The following is a 7,076-nucleotide window of genomic DNA, read 5'->3' as shown; positions in this document are numbered from 1 at the left end:
TCATCACCCACGTATTAAGCCCAGCACCCATTAGCTGTTCGTCATGGTCTCCCTCCCCGTCGCCACCCTCCCGCAGGCCGCAGTGTGTGTTGTTCCCCACCCAGTGTGCCCATGTGTTCTCATCATTCAGCTCCCACTTACAAATGAGCACATGCGGTGTTGGTTTTGTGTTCCTGAATTAGTTTGCCGAGGATAACAGCTTCCAGCTCCATCCATATCCCCACAAAAGACATGGTCGTTTTCCTTTTATGGCTGCATAGTATTCCGTGGTGTATATATACCGCATTTTCTTTGTCCAGTCTACTATTGATGGACATTTGGGTTGATTCCAGATCTTTACTATCGTATCCACTACTTTAAAATCCCAACAGAATTGAGATTCTGTGTCCGTGTCTTTAAAGAAAAAATTTCACAAGCCTCCTCAGAGTACATTTTAAATTAGACATGCACATAATTGTGGCATTTAGGGTTCTTTTCCCTCCTTTGGGTCACTATGCTTGTGTTATGGAAAATTTCAAACATAGACAAATTTAAACAGAATAGAATAATGAACCCCATGTACTCATCTGCCAGCTTCAACGATGATCAGCTCTCAGCCAGTTTCCTCCGTCTGTAGCCCTACCCACCGCCCGCCTCCCATATTCTGAAGCAGTTCCCAGACATCTCATCATTTCATGTGTTAATAATTGTATATATCCCAAAAAGATAAGGACTCTTTTCAACAGCTTTATTGAGGAATAATTTACATACAATAATGAGCCATTATAAATGTACAACTCATCGATTCTTCATACGCTTGTGGAACTATGCAACAACCGTCACTGCAGTCCAGTTTTTGAACCTTTTCATCACCCAAAAAGTTTCCTCCATGCCCTTTAGCAGTTCACCTCCACCCTCACCCCTGGTCCGAGGAAACTACTGATCTGTTTTCTGTTTCCAAAAATTGCTTTTTCTGGACATGTCGTATAAATGGATTCCTACAATATGTAGTTGGTTGCATCTGACTTCTTTCACATAGAATCATGTTTTTGAGATTAATCCATGTTACTATGCACATAGCAGTAGTATATTCCTTCTAATTGCTGGGTAGTTTTCCGTTTTATGGATGTATACTACATCTTGTTTATCCATGCATCAGTTAATGATGGATTTTTTTTTTTTTTTGAGACAGAGCCTCACTGCAACCTCTGCCTCCCAGGTTCAAGCGATTCTTCTGCCTCAGCCTGCCGAGTAGCTGGGATTACAGGTGCACGCCACCACACCTGGCTAATTTTTGTATTTTTAGTAGAGATGGAGTTTCGCCTTATTGGCCAGGCTAGTCTCGAACTCCTGACCTCAGGTGATCCACCCACCTCAGCCTCCCAAAGTGCCAGGATTACAGGCGTGAGCCACTGCACCCTGGCCTTATGAATTTAGATTGTTTCTGGTTTTTTATTATTATGAATAATGCTATGAACATTCATGTGTATGCCTTTTTGTGTTTGTTTTCATTTCTCGGGTAAATGCTTAGGCGTGGAATTGACGAATTGTATGGTAAACTTATGTTTAACATTTAATGAAACTTCCAGACTGCCTGTCCTGTTTTACATTCTCACCAGCCGTGTGCTAGGGTTCTAATATCATCACATCCTCCCAGTACTTGTTGTTGTCTTTTTGATTATAGTCATTCTAAAGAGGGTGTAATGGCATCTCATTGTGGTTTTAATTGGTGTTTCCCTAATGACTACTGATATTGAGCATTTTTTAATGTGCATATTAGGTCATTCCAATACTTTCTTCGGTGAAATATCTGTTCAGATATTTTGCCAATTTCTAATTGGGCTGTTTGTCTTACTGTTGAGTGGTAAGTTCTCTTTATATATTCCATATATACAGTTTTTATCAGGTAGATGATTTGCAAATATTTTTTCTGAATGTATGGCTTATCTTTTATTTCTTTTTTTTTTTTTTGAGACAGTGTCTCGCTCTGTCACTCAGGCTGGAGTGCACTGGCACGATCGTGGCTCACTGCAGCCTCAACCTCAGGTCCAAGCAGTCCTCTCACCTCAGCCTCCCAAGTAGCTGGGAACACAGGCACACACCACAACACCTGGCTAATTTTTGTATTTTTGTTAGAGACAGGGTTTTGCCATGTTGCCCAGGCTCGTCTTAAACTCCTGGGCCCAAGTGATCCACCTGCCTTGGCCTCTCAAAACTGCTGGGGTTATAGGTGTGAGCCACCATGCCCAGCCTTTATTTTCTTCACGGGGTTTTTGTTTTTGTTTTGTTTTTTTGGTTTTTTTTTTTTTGAGATGGAGTCTCGCTTTGTCACCCAGGCTGCAGTGCAGTGGTGTGATCTCCACTCACTGCAAGCTCTGCCCCCTGGGTTCACACCATTCTCCTGCCTTAGCCTCCCATGTAGCTGGGACTACAGGCGCCTGCCACCGCGCCCAGCTAATTTTTTGTATTTTTAGTAGAGACGGGGTTTCACAGTGTTAGCCAGGATGGTCTCGATCTCCTGACCTCGTGATCCGCCCGTCTCGGCCTCCCAAAGTGCTGGGATTACAGGCGTGAGCCACCGCACCCGGCCCTTCACGGTGTTTTTTAAAGCACAAAAGCTTTTAATTCTGATGAAGTTCAGTTTATCAGTTTTCCTTTTGTGGATCATGCCTTTGGGTTATATCCAAGATCACGACTATTTCCTCGTGTGCTTTCTTTTAGAAGAGTTGTTTTAGCCCTTACATTCGAGTCTATGATCCATTTGAGTTAATTACGCAAGAGTTACAAGAGTGCACAAGACTTGTGTCTTGTGGATGGTGAGAGGGAAGAGCCTGTTTGCTCTGCATAGAGATATCTAGTTGTCCCAGCACTTTTTGTTGAAAACACAGCCTTTCCCTGTTGAATTATCAATGACACTTTTGTCAAAAATCAATTGATCATAAATGTAAAGGTTTATTTCCAGATACTCAGTTCTGTCCCCTTCACCTACGTTTATCCTTGTGCCAGTAACCCACAGCCTTGATTACTATGACCTTAGAGGACATTTTGAAATTGAGTAGTGTCATTGTTTTTGTTGGCCATTTTAGCTTCCTACTATATGGAAAATTGTATATAAACTTTAGGATCAGCTTGTCTTTTTTTATTATTTTGTTTTTTGAAATTTTTTTTGTAGACACGGGGTCTTACTTTGTGGCCCAGGCTGGTCTCAAACTCCTGACCTCCAGAGATCCTCTCACCTCGGCCTCCCAAAGTGTTGGGATTACAGGTGTGAGGCACCACACTAGGCCAACTTGTCAATTTCTAACTTTGAAAAGCCTGCTAGGATTGTAAGAGGGATTATGTTTAATGTACAGATCAATATGGGGGAAATTGCCACCTCGACAATAGTGACTCTTCTAATCATGAGCAAAGAATGTCTCTCTATTTATTTAGGTCTTTCCTTTTTCTCAGCAATGCTTTATAGTTGTTGGTGTACAAGTCTTACACTTCCTTTGTTAAATTTATTCCAAAGTAAGTTTGGTTTTTTTTTCTGCCATTGTGAATGGAATTGTTTTCTGAATTTTATTTTCAGTTGGTTGGCTGAATGTAAAAAAAGGATTGAATTTTGCACATAGATCTTATATCCTGTGACCTTTCTAAACTTCTTTGATTAGTTTTAGTATAATAGTCCCTCCTAATTCACAAGGGCTACCTTCCAAGACCCCCCACAGGTGCCTGAAACTATGGATAATACCAAACGCTATGTGTACTGTTTCTTCCTATACATACATGCCTACGGCAAAGTTAAATGTATAAATCAGGTACAGTAAGAGATTAACGACAATAATAGTAAAGTAGAACAATATAAAGAACAATATAACAATATATTGTAATAAGAGTTATGTGAGTATGGTTTCTCTTCCAGAATACTGTATTATACGTAATATTTGCAGACCACAGCTGACCACAGGTTACTGAAACCACAGAAAGTTGTTTCAGTCTTATTATATTAATATCACTATATTTTATTAATTTTCCTCTGTTTTTCTGAGGAGAAAAAGCATTCAGTCTTTCATCCTGAGGGATAAAGATGCCCCCTTCTATTTCTAATTTGTTTGGAGGTTTTAGCGTGACTGGGATTGGAGTTTAGCAGATGTTTTCTCTGCATCCGTTAGGATTATTATGTGGGTTTCATCCTTCATCTTACTTTATTAATATCACTACATTTATTAATTTTCAGATGTTAAACCAACTTCACATTCCTGTGATAAATTCCACTTAATCATGGTATATAATCCCTTTTACATATGTTTGTTAGTATTCTATTAAGGATTTTTGCCTCCATGTTTCTAAGGGATATTGGTGTATAGTTTTCTTTCCTTGTGGTATCTTTTGTGTGTCTCAGTTATGAGAGTACTACCAGCCTTCCAGAGTAAATTAGGAAGTATTCTCTCCTCTGTTTTCTGGAAGAGTTTGTGAAAAGTTGGTTTTATATAAAATATTTGACAGAATGTATGTGAATTTGCTGAAACCAACTGGGCTTTTCTTTGTGGGAAGGTTTTTAATTACTAATTCAATTTCTGTACTTCTTATAAGTCTATTCAGATTTCTCTTTTTTTTTTTTTTTCACTCTGTCACCTAGGCTGGTGTACACTAGCACGAACACAGCTCACTGCAGCCCTGACCTCTTGGGCTTAAGTAATTCTGCCACCTCGGCCTCCTAAGAAGCTGGGACTGCAGGCATGCACCACTACACCCAGCTAATTTTTTTAGAGACAGGGTATTCCCATGTCTCTAAACTGAAACTCCTGGGCTCAAGCAGTCTTCCTGCCTCAGCCTCCCAAAGTGGGATTACAGGCAGGAGCCACCAAATTTCTCTATTTTTGCTTCATGTAGTTTGAATGAATGATTGGGTAGAGGTTATGCACAAATAACTTAAGCCAGTAAGGCTCCGTCCTCTGCCAGTGGCTCTGTGGGCAGGTAGAAGGGCATGTTCGAAGTTCAGGCCATTTCCATGTGGGCCTGGCTTTTACTTTCCACTTGCCCTTTTACGTCTCCTCTATGCACATGTGCAGACTCAGACTGGCCGGAAGGGTGTCTGAATAGCCAGGATCCTTTCCTGCCTCCACTGTGCATGCACCAGCCTCCCCATCCGCCAGGAATACACTCACCCATACAATAACCGTAACCTCAGGTGAGTAGAAACCTTGGCCCTCCCCACCCAACTGCCCTAGAGATGGGCATTTCCATCCCAGTGCTACTATTGCCCCGGGCTCCATATGGAGTGAGCCCCTTTGCAACAGGCACGTGGTCCTCAGAACCTGCTCTTCCCTGCCAGGACCCCTGTGCTGGCCCAGCTGCTGCAAAGGAGTGAGGGCAGCCCAGGGAAGAACACGATAGATTCACCCTGTTTTTACCTGAAGTTGAGAAGGTTTTCAAACATAAACACTTCTCAGGTTTTCATGTCTTTGTTCAATTTACAGAGTATGGAAATTGTTGTTTTTGTCAGTTCTATAGAATTTCATAATTGCCTTATGGGGAGAGGATTGGCCAACCTTCTCATTTGGCCACAGCTAGAAGAATTGCCCTCTTATTTTTTGGGTTTTTTGGTTTTTGTTTTTTCTTTTCTTTTTTTTTTTGAGATGGAGGCTTGCACTGTTGCTCAGACTGGAGTGCAGTGGCACAATGTCAGCCCACTGCAACCTCTGCCTCCCAGGTTCAAGCAATTCTCCTGCCTCGGCCTCCCAAGTAGCTGGGACTACAGGCTTATACCACCACACCCGGCTAATTTTTGTATTTGTAGTAGAGACAGGGTTTTGCCAGTTGGCCAGGCTGGTCTCAAATTCCTGGCCTCAAGTGATCTGGCCGCCTCAGTCTCCCAAAGTGCTGCAATTACAGGCATCAGCCACCGCCCCCAGCAGTTCTTTTTTTTTTTTTAATGGCTTCTTTATTGTTAGAGATGAAGTCTCACTATGTTGCATGCTGGAGTGTAGTGGGTACTCACAGATGTAATCATAGTACCCTACAGCCTCAGTTCCTTGAATAGTTGGGACTACAGGCATGTGCCACTGTACCCAGCTCTGCCATTTTTTTTTTAGACAGAGTCTCACTCTGTCACCCAGGCTGGAGTGCAGTGGCGTGATCTCGGCTCACTGCATCCTCCACCCCTAAGCTCAAGCAATCCTCCCACCTCAGCCTCCCGAGTAGGTGGGACTACAGGCATGCACCACCACACCTGGCTAATTTTTTTGTATTTTTAGTAGAGATGAGGTTTTGCCATGTTTCCCAGGCTGGTCTCGAACTCCTGAGCTCAAGCAATCCACCCCCATCTTTGGCCTTCCAAAGTGCTAGGATTACAGGCGTGAGCCACAGCACCAGACCTGCCCTCTTATTTTTAATATAACTACAATATCATTGTCTCCTCCCCAACCCAAATTAGCATTGATGTCTTAATATCATCAGATGACCAGTTGCATGTTCACATTTTCGATTTACATTTTTTTAACAATTTGTTTAAACCAGGTAACAAAAAAAGGCCCACACAATGATAGTTGGTTGATATGACTTATTAGTTTCTGTTAATCCATAGGTGTTCTCTCTCTCCCTCTATTACAGTAAATTTGTTGATGAAACTGACTCATTTGTCCTGTAGCATTTTCCACAATGGATTTTGCTGAATGCATCTTTGTGGTGGTATTTCACGTGTTTCTCTGTCCCCTGTATTTCCTGTAAAGTGATTTCTGGATATCGAGGCTTGGTCATATTCAAGCTCTATGTGTATTGCTGTATTTTTCCTTTAGGAGGCACATAATGGCTTTCTCTCACTTTTTGTGACATTAGCAGCTGTTGATACCCAGTGCCAAGAACCATAAATGTTGCCAACTATTGATTTCCATGGTTAGCTTTTCTTCTTCGTTTATTAGATATAGTACTTCCATGAAGAGAAACTTTCCTTCATCTACTGTTTTGGTACTCAGTGGTAGAGTTCATACAGGAAAGTCAGGATTAATGCTTGATTTCATTCACTTTATTTTCCAGTTTCTGAGATAATGCATTTGCTTTCTGCTTCTCTAACAGTCACCAATCAGTGGTGGTGGTGGTGGTGGTGGTGGTGGTGG

The 7,076-nt window shown here is 41.8% G+C and overlaps 1 protein-coding gene across 1 annotated transcript in view; it reads left to right on the top strand.

Moving 5' to 3' along the window:
* EML1 (echinoderm microtubule associated protein like 1) overlaps positions 1-7,076 on the top strand; it is a 208,273-nt gene that overhangs the window by 187,409 nt on the left and 13,788 nt on the right. The window lies entirely within an intron of this gene.

The sequence above is a fragment of the Colobus angolensis genome, unplaced genomic scaffold, assembly GCF_000951035.1.
Source record: "Colobus angolensis palliatus isolate OR3802 unplaced genomic scaffold, Cang.pa_1.0 Scaffold32, whole genome shotgun sequence".
NCBI classification, from domain to species: Eukaryota; Metazoa; Chordata; class Mammalia; order Primates; family Cercopithecidae; genus Colobus; species Colobus angolensis.
Note: the sequence above shows the minus strand (reverse complement) of the source record. Positions and strands in the feature narration are given on the sequence as shown.